Source organism: Peromyscus eremicus, chromosome 3 (assembly GCF_949786415.1).
Source record: "Peromyscus eremicus chromosome 3, PerEre_H2_v1, whole genome shotgun sequence".
Classification (NCBI taxonomy): domain Eukaryota; kingdom Metazoa; phylum Chordata; class Mammalia; order Rodentia; family Cricetidae; genus Peromyscus; species Peromyscus eremicus.
Genome location: NC_081418.1, coordinates 141266477 through 141287415, shown reverse-complemented (window position 1 = coordinate 141287415; position 20939 = coordinate 141266477). Strand labels below are relative to the sequence as shown.

Genomic DNA, 20939 nt, shown 5'->3' with positions numbered 1-20939 from the left:
CTTTAGGTGTTTGCTAAGTTAAATATATGCTAATGGTAGCCCTATATAAGTTTGTAAAATAGATTTATAGAGTTCCTTCAAGAATATAAGCTTGCAAGAAGAATCTAAGGTAGTCCTAAGACATGTAGTAATAAGGTTGTAAGAAAGATACTAGTTGTAAATGTAAGTTTAAATAAGAATAAGAAGCACATAAATAAGATGTTAATATGTTACACTAGAGTTCGTAGAAATGTGCGAATGTTGAGTATGAGTTTATGCTTAAGCACATGTTATATGCGAGTTTGTGAAAAACTGTAAATATTGAGTGTGAATCTATGCTTAATGTATATGGTGAAAAAACCTGAGACACAGAAGTAGTGTCCTAGTAGACTGCAAAGCAGGCAGTCTGAGCAGTTTTCAAAAGTTCCAAAAGCTGCTAAGAAGCTAAGAATGGCAGATGCCAGAACCAGCGCAACAAGGCATCCACAGCTGAGATCCATGGAAAATCAACGCAACACAGAAAACCTGAGCTAACATAAAAAAAACGGTGTGGTTTAGAATACTACTGTAACTAAAAAGGTCTTTGGCTTTAGAATAAAAGTTGCAGAGACTCTTGTTTTAACTAAAATTGCTAACTGCGAAAAGTTTTGGTTGTAAAACATCTCTTCGTATTTGGAAGTGAAAGCCTGAGACCAGAATTTATTTCTTGTTTGAACTTTTTGAACTTAAAATGAGATAAAATTGCAGAAAGATTTTGGTTATGAATTTCTTCATATTTGGAAGGCTAGTACCAGAATTTATCATTTGAATTTTAGGACTTAATGAACTGAACAATAGATTTCATTGCAATGGGACAATTTTGAGTTTACTTATAGTAATGACCTGGGAACTATTTTCTGGAATTATTTGTGTTAAAAATGAAACTGTTTAAATGAAGAAATTTATTTCTACCTAGACTAAAGATGCAATTTTGTGTATGCATATATGCTTTATTAACTGGTGATTCATGAAGTGTTTATGGAACTGTTTATGTAAAAATGGAATTACTTATGGATCTGGTTTTGTGTTATAAATGGAACTGTTTAAACAGAAAAGTTTGGGTTTTCTAACTAGGCTTGAGATTTTGCCTTAAAAATTATAAAGAAAAGGGAGAGTTAATATTCCTTACTCTATTTAAAAAATTGTTTGAGTGGATTAATGTCATGTTTTGTTAGTAAGAAATGCAAATGGGGTATACTAAGAGACTACTTTTAAAGTGTAAAGAGTTTTATTATGAAACTGCTTTTGGATGTTTTGCTAAAAGTTTTCAAAGTGTGTTAATGGTTAGATTGAGAATATTGCTTTTCAATATGGGTTTGTAGGAATTGTATAAGTTTGGGGTTTTTCTAACTAGGTTTGAGATTTTGTTTAAAAATTATAAAGAAAAGGAGGAGTTATGAGTGAATTAAGGTTGAATGTATGTTTGCAGAAAATATGTTTAATCTATTGGTATTAATGCACCCTGGTTTTGTGGAGTCAAGGAAATATTTAAGTTTGATGTGAATACATTGAAGTTTTTCCTATGTTCTGTTAGCAAGAAAATTCAAATGATTAAGAGTTAAAGTTGTAAGACGGAGAAAATTGTTAACTATATATAGCACCATTTATGTTAATTCAAATGGTTCTGTTAAGAGTTTGTTTTAAGATTGGGAGAATTGTGACTATGTATAGCAATATTTATGTTAACCTGTTAATGGTAATGATGAAGCTAATGGATTCTTTAAGTTTGCAATTGCATTAAGTTTTTGGTTTAGAAAGGGCTTGAGGCAGCTAAGACTGCTGTAGTCACCTTGGACCTAATCCAAAAGAGAAATGCCATCTTTATCATCCTCTACTCCCATATTGGGAGGTGTAACAGCTATGGAGACTGCTGTAAGCCATTAATAGTTATTTTTTTATATATTAAGAAAGGGGGACCTGTGGGAGCCCGTTTTCGAGTTCCTCGTGGCTTTACCCAGCATGTCCGCATAGAGGATGATTAGACCACGGGCCTGAGTGCAGGTGTCTGTGATGGTCTGCACTTGGCTGTGCTGGGGGAAGAGGTCTTTTGCTCCACCCATTGGCGTCTCTATAAATACCCTAGGACAGAGACAGTAGGGGCCCATTGGAAAAGGTTCCAGGCCCTCTCGAGGATATCCTTTATTTTCTATCTGTTTATCTCCGCAATATTCTCCATAATATAAATTCTTCTATCTAATATATCCTGCTGCTCACACTCAAGAAAACTCTGGGGAATTGTGGGGTTGATGGGTAAACACCCTCCACCCCCCCACCCCCCCACCCCCCCCAAAGCTGATCACTCATATTATCATCCCCATCTGCCCTCGGTTCACTCAGAAAAAATTGTAGAGCACATACTGTACTTGTATGAAGTATAGTTTGGCTATGAGAAAAAGTGCATAAATTTCATGGAGAATGCTAACAAGGAAATCGTTAGCAAATAATCATGTTTACTAGTTTTAAATCATCTTTGTGAGTTTTTCACGTAAATAAATTATGGAGTCTTTATGAATCAGATAAACAGAGGTTTTTTGTTTGTTTGTTTATTTGAGGGAGGGTCTCATGGATCCTATGGTGGCCTTATATTTGTTTATACTTGAGGATGACATTAAAATTATGACTTATCTGCTACCTCCTTCCAAATTCTGTGAATAGAGGCATGTGCCACTGTGCCCAGTTTTTGTGGCCTTGGATCAAACCCCAGACTTCATACATTACAGACAAGTTCTTTAGCAACTGAGCCATATATCCAGTTCCCAAACACAGTTTTATAGATGAATTTATTAAAATAACTTTTTTTGAGACATTATCTTACAGATATGGATGTTCTGCAGAGCATATTTGTAACTTTTTTCATGGTGGAATTTGTAGTGGGAAATTTAGGAAATGGATTCATAGCCCTGGTGAATTGCTTGTGGTGGGTCAAGAGTCTAATCCTCACTGCTCTGGCCATCTCCAGGATTGGTTTACTCTGGTTGGTATTGCTAAATTGGTTTGTGTCAGTGCTCTACCCAGATTTATTGATGATTGAAAAAGTTCTGAGAATTATTTACATCACCTGGACAGTGACCAATCATTTTAGCACCTGACTTGCCACATGCCTCAGCATCTTTTCTTTTCTCAAGATAGCCAATCTTTCAAACTCCCTTGTTCTTTGCCTTAAGTGGAAAGTTAAAGAAATGGTTTTCATGACTTTGTTTTTTTCTCTGGACCTTTTGTTTTTAAACATTATAATTTTGAACATACATTGATATTTGGATTGATAGATCTAAGAATTGATAGATCTAAGAATCACTTCTAATGCAAAGAATCATCTACAATTTTCCAAATCTTTTTAGTTTCCAACTTAATGTTCACTCTCATCCCTTTCACTGTGACCCTGGTCACTTTCCTCATCCTCATCTTCTCTCTGTGGAGACATCAGAAGAACATATAGCTCAAGGCCCAAGGATTCAGAGATGTCAGCACCATAGCCTATGTCAAGACCCTGCAAATGGTGGTTGTCTTTCTCTTCCTGTACATCATTTTCCTTTTTCCTTCTGTCAGTTCTGACACAAATTTGGAAGTTTGGATCTCTGATCATTCATTTTGGATGGGTCTGTATACTAGCTTTTCCTACTATGCACTCGTTTATGCTGATTCTGGAGGACAAGAGGCTGTGGCAGATCTCTCTTTCTGTGCTCTTGTTGCTGAGGTACTGCCAACCCAAAGATGTGGATCCTGGAGATTCCTAGAACATTTTGTGGATCATTTTGAGTATTTTAAGTGGAACTCACTTCAGAAGATATTCTTACATTTATGAATTTGTAATTTAAAAACTATTCTGTTTCCATAAACTTCATGAGTTTTAAGAGTGTGCTTGCAATAAAAATGGTGCTAACCATGGGAAACATGTAGGTTTCTGTGTTTGGAAACTTCTGCTGAAAGGGACATCAATGCAGACTACCAGAGTGTCAGACAGCTTCATCGTAGCGAATAGTGGGAACCTGTGCCAATTTTTAGTCTATTGCAAGTTTTAAAATGGGAAATTCAAAATGTGTAAGAATGTGTGTTTATAATCATGTGAGGTATAGTGGAGAAAATAATACCTTATAATTTATAATATTCTAAATGTAGAAAATGTACATAAATATTAGATGAGAAACAAGAAAAATATAGACTCTATGCCAAATTGATCATGTTAAAAATAAGACCCAATACTAATTATGGAATCCTCATGCATGAGGCTAAATTATTTTCATATTATTATTTATACTTACTCATGCTTCTCATTTGAATGTTCATTTTATTATCCAATATACTTCTCAAATGTACACCAGTGTCCATTTACTTTAATGTAAGAGAGCACAAAGCCAGTTCTCTAATTAGTACTTTAATTGAGTATAACACTGGGATGTTGTTTCATCATATTAATGCTAGTATAAAGCTGTATGGGCGAATGTAGGGCAGAAAACAACTAGATCATCATATGAAAAACTTTTCATAAAAAAAAACTGACTTATGAACTCAAACAAAGCATTAACATGAACATTTGTCAGGCTTAGTTAAAATGCGTGTGCCAATTCTCACACCATAAAACAAAATGAATCTTCCTTGCTCATACTGATTCTTGTCAGACATTTGGTAAGAGCAGAGAGAAAACAACCTAATGCAGCTAGGTAATGAAACAACTCTAAATTAAAAGTATTAGTTTTTTGAGTAAGTTTCATCTCTGTAAGTGGAAGGCTTCCTGTTGTCTCATCAATAATGGTAAGACAAACTTATGTTAGAGACAACTTTAAAATACTTTTAAAACTTATGTTCACAGATAGTTTAGTTGTACTATGCTTATCTTTTCTGATAAAAGTCATGATAAAAACTGTCAATATATATATTATTTATTTAGATGGTTCCATGGCTCTGTCTCCTCTGACCAATTAAAATGATAATATACCTCCCATCCCATTTACCTTCTACCTCATCTCCACGTCCACTCATCCTCTTTCTCCATTCAGAAAGGGTAAGGCCTTCTATGGTAGGAAACAAAGCATGACATATCAAATTGAGGCAGGATCAAGCTCCCCTACTCCACCCTGCATCAAAACTGAGTAATGCATCCCACCATAGAGAATGGGTTCCAAAAAGCCAACTCATGCAGTAGGGATAGGTCCAGGTCCCAGTGCTAGGGACCCCACAAACAGAGGATGGAGGGAAAACTGTGGTTGATATGTAAAATAAATAAAAACAACTAAAATAAAAAAAGAAAGAAATGTTGAAGAATGTTTACAGCTTAAAAGGCAGCATGAACTTAGATTTTGATTCATAGTAATATACCTTTTGTGTTTTGAGGTTCTTGATTATAAATGAAAACTTTCCTTTTTCAAATAAAAAATTAAAGTGTTAAAAATGACAATACACATTAAGAGTTGTGTAGTTAGAATGACAAAAGATATATTATTTGAAGTTCTTATAAAGGTGTTGTTTCCTTGATTTCTTCCTTAGTCTATTTGTCATATATATATATATATATATATATATATATATATATATATATATATATATAAGGGATACTGATTTTTGTGAGTTAATTTTGTATCCAGCTACTTTGCTGAAAGTGTTTATCAGCTGTAGGAGTTTTCCAACAAAATTTTTAGCATCTCATATATACTATCATATCTTTTGATATAAAGATACTTTCATTTCCTCCTTTCCTATTTATTTCCCATTGACCTCCTTCAGTTGTCTTTTTTCTCTAGCTGAGAATTCAAGTACTATATTGAATAAGTATGGGAGGAGTGGACAACATTTTCTTTTTCCTGATTTGACTGGAATTACTTTGAGTTCCTATTGATTTCAGTTGATGTTGGCTATGGGCTTAATGTAAGCTATCTTTATTATGTTGAGCAATGTCCTTTATGTACCTAATCTCTCCAGGACTTAAAAAAATTTTTTTTTCAAGACAGGGTTTCTCTGTGTAGTTTTGGTGCCTGTCCTGGATCTCGGTCTGTGTATCACTGGCTGGCCTCGAACTCAGAGATCCACCTGGCTCTGCCTCTCGAGTGCTGGGATTAAAGCTGTGCACCACCACCACCCAGCCTCTCCAGGACTTTCATGATTAAAGTATGTGGATTTTGTCCAAGACCTTTTCTTCATCTAATGAGATGAACATGTGTTTTTGTCTTTTAGTCTGTTTATATGGTACATTACATTTATTGATTTATGTATGTTGAACCATCTCTTAATCTCTGGGATAAAGCCTGCTTGATCATAATGAATGATCCTTTTGATGTGTTCTTGGATTCAGTTTGCAAGTATTTTATTGAGAAGCTTTCATCTATGTTCTGGCACAGACATATCTAATGGGAATGGCAGAAGTCATAAGGCCAGCACAGTTGCTTGACAAAGATCCAGCAAAGCTGAGTCACATGATCACTGCTGTGCTACTGTTGGTTTTCAACTTCACCTGTTGTATACTTTGGGGACTTTTAATATTTGTACAATTTGGGGATATTGAATTGATGGGAAATTTCTTATAAATCATTTATGACTTCTCCCAGGAGTAATGCTTTTAAGCTTCCTTGGGAAAGTTCTGAACATAACACCCACCACTGGTTTTAGGGAGATACCCTTATCTACTTGAAGGTCTTTCTCATGCCTTGGAGGTTGTGATACACATAAAGAAGCCAAGGGTCTCTTTATGAGGTTATGAGATATTCTTGAAATATCTGTCCCTGTACTTAGTTAGGAACAAGATAATCTAAACAAAGTAATCTTAAAAAGGTCAACAAAATTCAGTTAGCTAGAGGAGTTGGCTACAGATCAGATTGCAAACTTCTTCCTACTATACCCTCAGGCAATTACATGGCATATATAGCAACAAAATTAGATTGGCTGAAGTTACCTCTGCTCTACACAGAATTTATATTAATGAGTATAGTTGAAAGTTTTCCTGTGCTCACCCAGCACCAAGGTCCCACAGCCAGTTATAAAATTCCTGTGTCCTGCCTGGTCCTGCAGCCATTCAGATCTAAGTATACACACACAGGCTTATATTATTTTTAAACTATGGCCATGGCAGGTTTCTTGCTAGCTAGATCTTATAACTTAAATTAACCCATTTCTATAAATCTATACTTTGCCATGTGTCTTACGGCTTACTAGTACTTTACATCTTGCTTCTCCTGGTGGTGGCTAGCAGCGTCTCCCTTCTCTATTTTTCTTCTCTCTATCTCTTTAGTTAGAATGTCCCACCTGACCTTATTCTGCTTTACCATTGGCCAAACAGCTTTATTTATCAACCAATCATGTGGTGGTATTATGTTCCCCAAAATATTGTGCACCCTAATAAACTTATCTGGGGTCAAAGAACAGAACAGCCACTAGATACAGAGGCTAGAAAATGGTGGCATTCACACCTTTAATCCTAGCATTCCAGAGGCAGAAATCCCTCTGGATCTCTGTGAGTTCAAGGCCACATTGGAAACAGCCAGGCATGGTGACACACGCCTTTAATCCCAAGAAGTGAGCCTTTAATCCCAGAGAGTGATGGCAGAAAGCAGAAAGATATATAAGGTGTGAAGACCAGAAACTAGAAGCATTTGGCTGGTTAAGCTTTCAGGCTTCTAGTAGCAGTTCAGCTGAGATCCATTTGGAATAGGACTCAGAAGCTTCCAGTCTCAGGAAACAGGATCAGCTGAGGAACTGGCAAGGTGAGGTAGCTGTGGCTTGTTCTGCTTCTCTGATCTTCCAGCATTCACCACAATAACTGGCCTCAGGTTTGATTTTATTAATAAGAATTTTGAAGATTCATGCTACACAATCAGAACAACACATTTTCACAGCATACAGAATGACATCACCCATCATTTCCTCTTTTCTTTCTATTCAAAAGTAAGGTTTTAACTTCAATATAGTAAAACTAGTAAAAATTAGTAAAAATAAGAAAACAGTTATCAAGCAAGAATTATAGTTATAATATCTAATCTATTTGTATTTGGAAAAATTAAAGAAGATATCCTATCTATCCTATATTTGTGAGTCTAAGGTTTCATATCTACCTTATCTCTTATCATAACCAAGGAAAACCATAATTTTAACTATCTAGTTTTCAGCTACATCAAAGACCTCAGAAGGATATAATATTATCTAAGTATGAAGAGCATTGTAAGCAACTTTCAAAAATCTAGAATGACAGAGACAGCTGGCTGCCTGGATAGTCACCTAAAGTTCATCTGCAATGTTGGGTCATCCATCTTCAGCCTATAGGTCTTGAGTTTTTAAATCACTTCTTCATGTGTCCCATAGAATATCTAGCAGTCTCCTCTGTGAAGCAGGAACCTAAAGGACCATTTTGTCTTGCAAAGTTCAGTGCTCACCCTCCTATGGGTCCTGCATGTCCAATCGATACAACATTTTGTAAAGCAGTCCAGGCAAAAACAGTTTCTTGCCCAAATGGCTATTTTTGCCAAGAAGAATATAAACTCCATATAGAGTGTCTTCAATGCCCATCTTCTCTTTGAATTAAATTGGTGCTGCCAGGAGTAGATGTGTCTCACTGTCCAGAAAGTCTAAGTTTTTAAAACATTTTAAATCCCATATTCTGTAGGTCTTTGAAGTGTTTGAAGATACCTGTCTATCTGAAACATATCTACGTATACCTAGAAAGCTTAACTAATATGACTATAAGTCTGATTATCATGGATGACTAATAATCTATATTTCTTGATTATACATTACAATTTAAATGAGTTATGCAAACATAATACCTTAAACAAGAGTAAAAATATACATACGTGCAACAAAATTAACTTTAAATTTGTATCAGTAAATTAAAATCCATAGCAATGTAAAATATTTTAAGCAAGTTGTTGCTCTTTAAAAGTAGATTCAATAATCTACCCTTTTATTCTATCATATCTTTATCCTATATTTCTATGTCATATCCCCCTTTCTGTTTTTAGAAAGAGGTTGACTATGATCAATAACAATTTGTAACCAATAACCTAAACAAAGACAACTATCTATAATGCTTTTTTTGGGGGGAATGTGGGCATAGTGTTCTAGGCTACTTCCTGCTGATAGGGGGCACTGGTAGTCTTATGGGCATCCTGAGAAAATTAAGAATTATGGTCAAATCCTGACTAGAATAGGCTATTACGTTGTATTCTCTGAGCCAGTTGCCACGAAGCCGTTCTGGATATTGAATCATATGGGCACTGGTGTCATCAGAGACCTTTCAGGGGTTCTTGGCTTGTCTAACCATATCAGCCTGGAAGCAATCCACAGGTTCTCATCTTCTGTGGAAACAAAAACAGAACCTCTTTTCCAAAGTAACATATCCTTAGACATAAATTTTGAAATCTAGATACATATGTACATATATATATGTATATATATATATGTTTAATTTAACAGCTTTTACAAACAAATATCTTTCTGCAGTTAAAAATTCCAAAGGCAATATAATTCAGACTCTCTGTGTAATATCCATCTTTATGTGGTTTATTTTTTATATTACCTTTACTGTCTCTTTAAAGACTTTATTTTTTAAAACTATTTCTTTATATAGCTGTCTATATTTATTTTCTTCTCTCTTCCAAGTCTAAGTACATTTTTACACACACTGTAAACCATTTAAAGTCTTATTCCATCTGAATCTGCCTTATTGTGAATTTATTGCTTTAAACTGCAGTGGTTAGGACTGAAATGGTAGCTTTGGCTGCTGGCTCTGCCCACCTCAGCTTCCCAACATAGAGGAATTAAGTTTACCATGAGCACTAGGGGAACCATGCTCACCACCAACTCTGGGAAACAGTGATTCCATGACTCCATCCAGCAGCATGTAGCCCAGAAACACCCCTTTTTTTTTAAAAAAAAATTACAAACTATTAAACTATGGCCACAACAGGCTTCTTGCTAGCTAGCTCTTATATCTTAAATTAATCCATTTCTATAAATCTATATGTCATCATGTGGCCATGGCTTACTGGTCTCCTGGCATGTTGTTTCTTCAGTGGTGGCTGGCATCTCTCTCCACCTTCTTCCTGTCTTTCTGTTTTGATTTCCTGCCTGCCTCTAAGTTGCCTTGCCATTGGTCAAATAGCTTTATTTATCAACCAATCAGAGCAACACATTTTCACAGCATACAGAATGACATCACCCATCAGTTGAGTGAAAAATGGAATGAAAAGATGATTAAAAAAATGAAGTGTCAGGATCTCCCTTTCTTGAAAAGTTTAGCACATGCACATGCAGAGTCATTGTGATGTTTTATGACCAAGGAGCAAAATAATGCCGGGATTAGACATATAAGCAAATTTTATAAATATATAAGATATAAATATTTTATTATGCCAGAATTTAAATAATAACTGCAGCAGCTTTGGCCTGAGGACTTTTTTTGAAGGGTACCCTGACTATTAAGAGTTAATAATACAGGGGTTGCGACATGGAAATATGCCTGGGCTGGCTTGAAGATTTTGTTTTGGTCGAGCATCCTTGAATCAACCAGAGCTACCAGCCTGAGAACAGGCTGTCATATGCCTCTAGATTCTTTAAAAATAATTTTGGTTTAATGAGTGAAAATGATAACTCTTTATCAATGATGTCAAAACTTGAGGAAAAATGATTGGAAATGATAACTCTGCTCTGTCATAGTTTATTAATGATGACTAAAATATAAGCAAGAGAAAGTAAAACACATGTCCAAAAACAAAAATGATATGATCTATGTTTTAGAACAACATGAATCTATTCTTACTTACTAAATTCTGTATAAATAAAGAAGCACTCTGGCTGATAGTCAGGCTGCAAGATTCTCACCACCATGGCCTGGCTCACCTCCTTCCCTTGCCAACTCCTTACATCCTCTGCTGGGACATGTCCAGCACTGGGGACGGCTCCCTGCAATGTTCTTAAGGGAAATTGGTCTGTAATTCTCGTTTTTCTTTTGGGGGGTCTTTATGTTGTTTGGGTGTCAGAATGACTATGGCCCCATAAAACAAATTTGGCAATCTATCTTCTATTTCTTTTTTTTAAAGATTTATTTATTTATTATGTATACAGAAGAGGGTGCCAGCTCTCATTACAGATGGTTGTGAGCCACCATGTGGTTGCTGGGAATTGAACTCAGGACCTCTGGAAGAGCAGTCAGTGCTCTTAACCTCTGAGCCATCTCTCCAGCCCCTATCTTCTATTTCTATTTTGTGGAGTGATTTGAAGAGTACTGGTATTAACTCTTCTTTGTAAGTTTGGTCCTGGGCTTTTTGGGTTGAAAGGCTTTTGATTACTGTTATTTCAACATGGGTTATAGGTCTATTAAACTACTTATCTGATTTTGATTTAACTTGGGTAAGTGGTATGTATCAAGGAAATTATCCATTTATTTTATATTTTCCAATTTGGTTGAGTACATGTTTTAAAAATATGCTGTTCTGATTCTATGGATTTCTTCAGTATCTGTTGTTTATGTTTTCCTTTTCATCTCAAATTTTGTTAATTTGAATATTCTCTCTCCTCCTTAGTTAATTTCGATAAGTTTGTCAGTCTTATTGATTTTGATTTCTTTCAAAGATCAAATTCTTTGTTACATCAATTCTTTGCATTTTTTGTTTATTTCTATTTTATTGATTGTCCTGAGTTGATTATTTCTTGCCATCTTCTTTCAAATGTGATTTCTCCCTTTTGTTCTAGAGCTCTTGGATGTGCTGTTAAGTTCCTAGTGTGAGATCTTTCTAAATTTTTATGGAAGTATTTAGTGCTGTAAACTTGTCTCTTAGAACAGCATTCATTGTGTCCCATAAGTTTGGGTATGCGCTGTGTTCACTTTTATTAAATTCTAGAAAGTCTTCAATTTCCTTACTCATTTCTGTCTTGACTCACTTTTCATTCAGTGGAGAGTTGTTCAGTTTCCATTAGTTTGTATGCTTTGTGTTGTTTCTTTTGTTGTTGAAATCCAGATTTAATCTGTGGTGGCCTGAAAGGACACAGGGTATTATTTCTATTTTCTTGTATCAGTTAAGACTTACTTTGTGTCCAACTATGTGGTTAATTTTAAAGAAATTTTTTCTTTGTTAGGGTTTCTTTTTCTATAAAAAGACACCATGACCATGACAATTCTTATAAAGGAAAACATTTAATTGGGATTATTGTACAGTTTCAGAGGTTTAATTCATTATCCTCATGGCAGGACATGGCAGCATGCAGGCAGACATAATGCTAGAGAAGGAGCTGAGACATCTACATAATTGTGTACCAAACTGAGCATAGCTTGAGCAAAGAATACCTCAAAACCCAACCCCACAGTGATACATTTCCTCCAAGAAGGCCATACCTACTCCAACAAAGCCACACCTCATAATAGCACCACTCTCTTTGGGGCTATTTTCTTTCAAACCACCACAAGGTTCCATGAGAAGAATGAATATTCTTTTGTGTTTGGGTTAGATGTTCTGTAAATATCTGTTAGGTCCATTTGGTTTATAATGTCAGTTAGTGTCAGGATTTCTCTGCTTAGTTTTTGTCTGGACCATCTGTCTTAAGTGAGAGTGGGATATTGAACTCTCCCACTACCAGCATGTAAGGGTCAATATACATGTAAGGGTCAATAAGCTACACTAATGTTTCTTTTGTGAACTTCTTGGTTGCCTGTGTTTGGTGCACAGATGGTAAGAATTTCAATGTTCTCTTGATGAATTTTTCTTGGTGAGTATGTAGTGTCCCCCTCTACCTCTTCTGATTAGTTTTGGCTTGAAGTCTGTTTTGTCAGATGTTAAAATGGCTACACCAGCTTACTTCGTAAGTCCATTGGCTTAGAATATTTCTCCATCCTTTTACCATGATATGATGCCTATCCTTAATGTCAAGTTGTATTTCTTGTATGCAGCAGAAATATGGATTGTGTTTTAGCAACCATTCTGTTAATCTGTATCATTTGATTGGGAAATTGAGACCATTAATGTTGAGATTTATCAGTGAGCAGTGTTTGTTGATTCCTATTATTTTCTTGTTGTTGTGGTGGATATTGTTGTTGTTGTTGTTGTTGTTGGTGGTGGTGGTGGTGGTGGTGGTAGTATGTGTGTGTGTGTGCACTCTGGTGCTTCTCCACTTTTGATTTGAAGATCAGGGATTATTTACTCCTTGTATTTTCTTGGGTACAGTTAATCTCTTTAGTTTGGAGTTTTCCTTCTAGATCTTTCTGTAGGGCTTGGCAGATATTACTTAAAATTGGTTTTATCATAGAAGGTCTTATTTTGTCTATGTAGTGTGATTGAAAATGTTCTGAGTATGGTAGTCTAAGTTGGCATCTATGGTATCTTAGAGTCTGTAGCATATCTATTCAGGCCCTTCTATCTTTTAGAGTCTCCACTGAGAAGTTAGATGTTATTCTAATAGGTCTGCCTTTATATGTTATTTGATCTTTGTCCCTTACAGCTTTACTACTCTTTGCTCTGTATGTTTAATGATCTGATTATAATGTGCCAAGGGAAACTTTTTATTCAGATCTAGTCTATTTGGTATTCTGTATACTTCTTGTACCTGATAAGCACTTCCTTCTTTTAGGTTAGGGAAAATTTCCTCTCTGACTTGACTTTGTTGAAAATATTTTCTGTGACATTGACCTTTGTTTCTTCTCCTTCCTCTATTCCTATTATTTTTATATTTGGTCTTTTCATAGTTTCCCAGATGTCTTGTGCCAGGAATTTTCTCAGGCTTAACATTGATGTATTCATGTTTTCTATCATATCTTCAATTCCTGAGATTCTCTTTTTTGTCTCTTATATTCTCTTCATTTTCCTTGCCTCTGAGCTGCCTGTTCAAGTTCATAAATATTTCATTTCCAAATTTCCATGAACTTGGGTTTTTTATTAATTCTACTTTTACTTTCAGGTCTTGAACTGTTTTATTCATTTCCTTCCACTGTTGATTTGTGTTTTCACATAATTTTTATGGACATGATTCATTTCCTATTTAAGGACCACTATCATATTCATAAAGGCTATTTTAAGGTTTTTATCTTATGCTTCAATCATGTTGCAATTCTCAGGACTGCCATGGTAGGGTTGCTGGACTCTAGTGGAGACACGTTTCCCTGTTATTGATTATGTTTTTACATTGGCATTTAAGCATATGGGTTTGTGATGATTGCATTTCTGGCTGCTGCTGTCTGGTCTTGTATTTGTTGGGTAGGTTTTTTTTTTTCCTGGGTTTTGGTTGCCCTCTATAGTTCTTAGGAGGATATGGTAGATGTGTGTTGTCTGTTAGGAAAGTCTTCTGGGATTCCATTAGGTGTGGCCACTGAAGGTAGAGGGTAAAATGTATTTGTTATTGGGAGCTGACACTTAGGAATGTGGATGACCTGGGTGAGGTCATAAGGGGCCCAACAGGAGTGAGAAAATCAGGTTGTTCTATCCAGATCTGTTTAAACCCTTGGGAATTTGAGAAGAGGCCACAACAGGTAGTCTGATACAGAGCTGGGGATGAGACTGTGGGTTGGATTTGGAGGAAAAGAGGGGAAGTGAAGAACTGAAGCTTGCCTACCTGCTTAATTGGCCTACTTGCTTCTCTGGAAGGCTTGGCTGGTGGGTTACTAAGGAATGCTTGCTTGAGTTGGAGGCTGGAAAAGCAGGATGAGTTGGGAGGATGTTTGGAAGAGAGAGTCTGTATGATCCACTGGAGGTGGGGGTAGAGAGGAAGGGGATGTGGCACCTGGTAATTTGCTACAGAGCTGTGGGTGAGAATGGAGAATTGTTTTGAAGGAGAGGAGGAAAAGCTGAATCTCTGAAATTAGCCTACTGTCTTAGGTAAAGTTTCTACCACTATGAAGAGACACTATGACCATGGCAACTTTTATAAATGAAAACATTTGATTGGGGTGGCTCACTTATATTTTCAGAGGCTCATTGCTGTGGGATGGTCTGTTCTCATTGGCTAATGAATAAAGCTGCTTTGGCCTATGGAAAGGCATCTTAGAACCAGGTGGGAAATCCAAGCAGAGATACAAGGAGAAGAAAGGTGGAGTTAGGGGAGATGCTGAGTATTGCCAGGGGAGCAAGATGTAATGGAACACAGGTAAAGCCACAAGACAGGTGGCAATACATAGATAAATAGGAATGGGTTGATTTAAGATAAAAGAGGTAGTGAGAGATAAGCCTGAGCCATAGAGCAAAGAGTTTGTAATTAATATTAAGCCTCTGATTGGTTATTTGGATACTGGCAGGTGGGAGAGATTTATCCATTTACATTTGGCACCCGTCGTTAGGCATTGATGCACATAGGCCTGAGAATGCTTAAATAGCCCACCCTGGGTTTCCTATTCTCACAGTCTCATGCCAGCAGCAGCACAGAGACACAACCCCTGATAGTTGCCTGTGAGATGGAGCTGGCTTCCTGCATGTAGCTACATGCTACTAAATACTGCTTCCCAAATTTGGGAAGGTAAGCATGACTCATTGGTACCTGCACCATGTTGAAAAGCTGAGGTAGGTGGAGCCAGCAGCCAAAGCCTCATTTTTGTCCTAGCCATTCAGCTTAGTTTAAGAGAAGGATTAAAGAGAAGGATTAAAGACACACAATCAGATGGACAAAATATCTAAAGGGGTTACAATATGTTTAAGAATATATGTGGGCTTGATAGAGGAAAGAAAAAGGGTTGAGAAAGTTCTTAAAAAAAGAAATAGAGTTAAAAAAAAGCCACATAAAGATGAAAAATACACAGAGTCTGGATATTGTATATTATTGTGTTGTCTTCAGGATTTTTTAACTACAGAGAAACATTTGATTGTGTGGGCTGATAAATTAAACCAATATATGTAACATGGATTGCTAAACAGTCTTATTAATAGAAAAAAACCACAGCCATATATTGGAGTGAAATCTGAAAGATCAGAGAGGCAGAACAAGCCAACCACAAGTTCTTACCTATAGGAAATCTTCAGTCTCAAGTTTCCTTGTTTCCTCACACTTATATACGTTTTGGTGTCTTGCCATAGTACTTCCTGGGATTAAATATGATCCTTCCCAAGCAAAGATATGCAATCTCAAGTGCTAGGATTAAAGGCATATGACATCATGCCTGGCTCTGTTACCAGCATGGCCTTGAACTCACAGAGATCTGGATGGATCTCTACCTCCCCTCCAGAGTGATAAGATTAAAAGCATGTTCCACCACTGCCTGACCTCTATGTCTAATTTAGTGTCTGGTTTTGCCCTCTGATCCCCAGGAAAGCTTTATTGGAGTACACAATATGCTACCACAAACATATATATTTTAAAATTATCTTGACTTCAAATTTGATTCTAAGGATATGTTGCTTTGGAAAAGAGGTTCTGCTTTTGTTTCCACAGAAGATGAGAAGCTGTAGATTCCTTCCAGATTAGTATGGTTCTGTCAAGGAAGAGCCCCGAGAGGTCTCCAGTGGGAGTTATGGACCAGGTGATCCAATATCCAGAACAGCTTCAAGGCAAGTGGCTGAGACAATGCAACCTCACAAACTACTACAGCCAAGATTTAACCATAATTCTAAAATTTCTTAGGATTCCCATAAAATTGCCAGTACGCCCCCAATCAGCAGGAAGTAGTATGAAAAGCTATGACCAAATTTCCAAAATATTATTTATGAATGTTTGTTTTTATTTAAAGGGGGTTGATTATATATGGTTAATGGTTAGAGTCAATCACTTTCTAAAGAAAAGAGGGGGAAATGATATAGAAATGATGAAAAATAGTTAGATTATTGAATCTACTTGAATCCCAAAAAACAACTATTCATCTCAAAATACTTTACATTGGTATGGATTTTGGTTTACTGATACAAATTTAAGGTCAACTTTGTTATACTGTATGTATATTTCTACTCTTGTTTCAGGTATTATGTTTATGCCTAATTTTTATCTTCACATCTTCATGCCTTATTATCACATCAGAGCCTCCTTGCAGAGACTTCAAACCTAGCACACATTGCCTAAAACTGCAGTGTAAGATTTCATGGCCCCTAAATTTTTTATTATTGTAAAACCAATACCAAATAGGCAACACTACCAAGTTCTGCCATCACCTCAGACTGGAACCAACCTCCATGGACCTGCCATCACCTCAGACTGGACCTGCAACCTCCAGAGTTGCAGAATGCTTTGTGTGTTCGCTTTCTAAGCATAGAGAACCCTTTTGCACTCTGAGTTTTAGGCTCTCTCCTTTTTGATTAATTTGTTTTTTCACAAGTTTTCTCCAGCCTTTGATGGGTAGGATCTTTCCCTCAAGGCTTCTTCCCTACTGTTCCAAAACAAAGAAGGTTTGTCTTACCCAATTCTACTTGTTTTATAACATAAATAGGCATGATTTTAGTCCTTTCCAAGTTTTTTTTTTAACAAAGTGCACATTTCTTTTGTTTTTTCCCCATATACTGCTCTTTTCACTGTAGGCTTGAATATGAATGATCCCTAACAACCATGCTGCAGTTACTGTAATCTAGACCTAAAATTTCCTCTGCTAAATGCATTAGTCCACTACTTTTAAATTCAGTTTAACTCAAGTTCTAAGGACACAAGCAGAATGCAGCTAAATTCTTTGCCAGAATATTGCCTGGCAGGAGAGTTCTTATTTTCCTCCTTTTACAAACCAGATCTCCTCAAACAACATTCTTCCTTGTCTTCTTTTTCCAAAATTCACCCAGAATAGCCCATGAAGATCTGTTTACAGCATGGGGCTTTCCCAACATAAAGTTTCAAAATCTTGCACAATCATCATCAAAATTAGTTCCAAAGAGACTGCAAATCACATGATCAGATTTCTCCCAGCAAGGGCCTTGCTTTTCCTTTTTGAGTTTATACTTTAGTTACTTTCTCGATTGCTGCAGTAAAATATCATGACAAAAAGAACGTTAAGAAAGAAGTACTTATTCTAGATTATCATTCAAGTGGATCATTCTATCATACATTAAATGGCATGGCGATAGACAATGGTGTCACACATGAGATGTAGGCTGGTCACATTGCATACACACTCAAGAAGTAGAATGAAGAAAAAGGAGGGAAGGCTATAAAAGCTTCCCCTCATTGACTAGCTTTTTCCAGTAAGACTCTTTTTGTAAAGGGTCTACCACCTTCCCAAGTAGCTCCACCAATAGGGAACTAAGTATTTAAACACAGGAGGCCCCATGTGACACTTTACCACATTGCTGAAAACCATCTTTGACTGTGATGGATGTATGTGTCTTTATTGGCTGCAATGTTTACCCTATGGATGACAAACATTCCTTTTCTAAAGTTCTAGGTTGTGGTGATATTTTATTTGTGCTGAAATGTGGTGATATTTTTTGTGCTTTAATAAAGTTTGCCTGGAGATCAAGGGGAAAGGGAAAGCCATTTTTAAGTAAACAAGAAGTCAGGCAGCACATGCACTTAATCCTATCACTTATCAGGCAGGGTCTCTGTGTGTTCAACGCCACACTAGGGAACAGAGCCAAGCATGGTGATACATGCCTCTAATCCCAGTACCAAGAATAGAAGACTGGAGATCTGTACAGACAGACAGAAAGTGACAGAGCTGTGTAGGAAGAGGAAGTGAGGTAGCTGGGCTAAGATAGTAAATGAGAGAGCAGAACAGCAAGGCAATAAAGGTATAGGTAGACAGGAAGTAACTCGCATTTGGAAGCTACAGAGTTGATGAGGTAAGGTTGGCTGGTGGCTTTCCCTATTTCCCTGATCTAAGGCTTTCACCCCTATATTTGGCTCCATTTTTTTTATTCAATAAGACCATTTAGACATTCATCCATCTACATTAGGTCTCTGATCTGCTGGGAGCCATCTTTGGTGGTGAGCAGGTCCCTGCAAAAGATGTAAAGAGTTGGTGGGGGAAAGACTGAGTCAGGTCATGGTGGTGTTGATAACCTTGCAGCCTGACTGACTAGCAGTCAGAGTGCTTCTTTATTTATATAGAATTGAGTAAGCAGAGATACATTCATGATGTTCTAAAACATAGATCGGATCATTTTTGTTTTTGTACATGTGTTTCACTTCCTTTTGCTTATCTTTTAGTCATCATTGATAAACTATGGCAGAACTTCCAATTATTTTCCCTCAAGTTTTAACATCACTAATAAACATAGTTATCATTTTTACTCATAAACCCTATAACCTAATTTTTAAGACTCTAGAGGCATATAACTGCCGTTCTCAAGCAGGTAGCTCTGGTAGTTATAAGCACGCAAAACCAAAACAAAATTTCCAAGCCAGCCTGAGCATATTGCCAAGTCCCAAGCAGTGTATTATTAACTCTTAATGGTCAGAGTGCCCCAGAAAAATCCTCAGACCAAAGTTGTTGCAGTTATTATTCAAATTCTGGCATAATACAATGTTTGTATTTTATGTCTTTGTAGAATTTGTCTATATGTCTAATCCTGGCATTCTGCTGTTCCTTGGTCATATGACACCACAGTGGCTCTGTATGTGCTAACCTTTGTAAGAAAGGGAGGTCTTGACATCTCATTCTTTTATAATCTTTCCACTCCATTCTTTTTTTCTTTCATTTTTCTTTATTAAGAAATTTTCTACTCACTCCACATACTATCCACAGACCCCCCCTCCTCCCTCCTCCCACTCCCCCAGCCCTCTTTCCCAAGCCACTCAGCATCCCCACATTCCCCAAATTGAGGTCTCCCATGGGGAGTCAGCAGAGGCCAGCACACTGAGGCTAGGCAGGTCCAAGCCCCTTCCCACTGCATCAAGGCTGTGCAAGTTGTCACACCACAGGCACTAGTTCCAGAAGCCTGCCCATAGACCAGGGACAGATCCCAAACCCCCTGCCTGGGTGCCCCCCAAACAGTTTGAGCCAAACAACTGTCTTCTATATCCAGAGGGCCTAGTCCAGTCAAATGGGGGCTCCACAGCCACCAATCCACAGTTCATGGGCTTCCACTAGTGTAGCCGGTCATCTCTGCACGTCCTCCCATCATGATCTCAACATCCCTCACCTAAACTATCTCTCCTCTCTCTCATCAATTGGATTCCCAGAGCTCAGCCTGGTGCCTGGCCATGGATCTCTGTATCTGCCTCCATCAGTCACTGGACAAAGGCTCTATGATGACAGCTAGGTTATTTGCTAGGCTGGTCACTAAAGTAGACCGGTCCAGGTACCCTCTGGACCACTGCCAGCAGACCAAGGTGGGGTCAACCTTGTGGATTCCTGAGAGCCTCCCCAGCACCCTGCCTCTTCCTACTCCCATGATGTCCTCACCTATCATGGTATCTTACTCCCTGCCCTCCCACTCTGTCCCTGTTCCAGCTTGACCCTCCCATTTCCCTATGTTCTCATCCCCCACTCCTCACCCTCTGCCACCCCCCCCAGTCCACTCATGTAGATTTCATCCACTTCTCCTTCACAGGGTCATCCATGGGTCCCTCCTAGGGCCTTTCCCTGTTAGCTAGCCTCTCTGGAGCTGTGGGTTGCAGTCTGGCCATTCCTTCCCTCACATTTAGTATCCACTTATGAGTGAGTATATACTATACTTGTCCTTCTGAGTCTGGGTTGTCTCACTCAAGATGATATTTTCTAGTTCCATCCATTTGCCTGCAAATTTCATGATATCATTGTTTTTTACTGCTGAGTAGTACTCCATTGTGTATATGTGCTACATTTTCTTTATCCATTCTTCAGTTTAGGGACATCTAGGTTGTTTCCAGGTTCTTGCTATTATAAATAGTGCTGATAGGAACATAGCTGAGTATGTGTCCTTGTGGTAAGATTGAGCATTTCTTGGGTATATGCCCAAGAGTGGTATAACTGGGTGTTGAGGAAGAATTATTCCCAACTTTCTCAGAAACCGCCATACTGATTTCCAGAGTGGTTGTACAAGTTTGCATTCCCACCAACAGTGCAGGAGTGTTCCCCTTGCTCCACATCCTCTCCAACATAAGCTGTCTTTAGTGTTTTTGATCTTAGCCATTCT

At 37.4% G+C, this 20939-nt stretch overlaps 1 pseudogene; it reads left to right on the top strand.

Annotated features, from left to right (window-relative positions):
- Positions 1–2837: 2837 nt before the first annotated feature.
- The window catches only part of LOC131906544 (taste receptor type 2 member 14-like), a 43117-nt pseudogene continuing 25015 nt past the window's right edge, over positions 2838–20939 (top strand).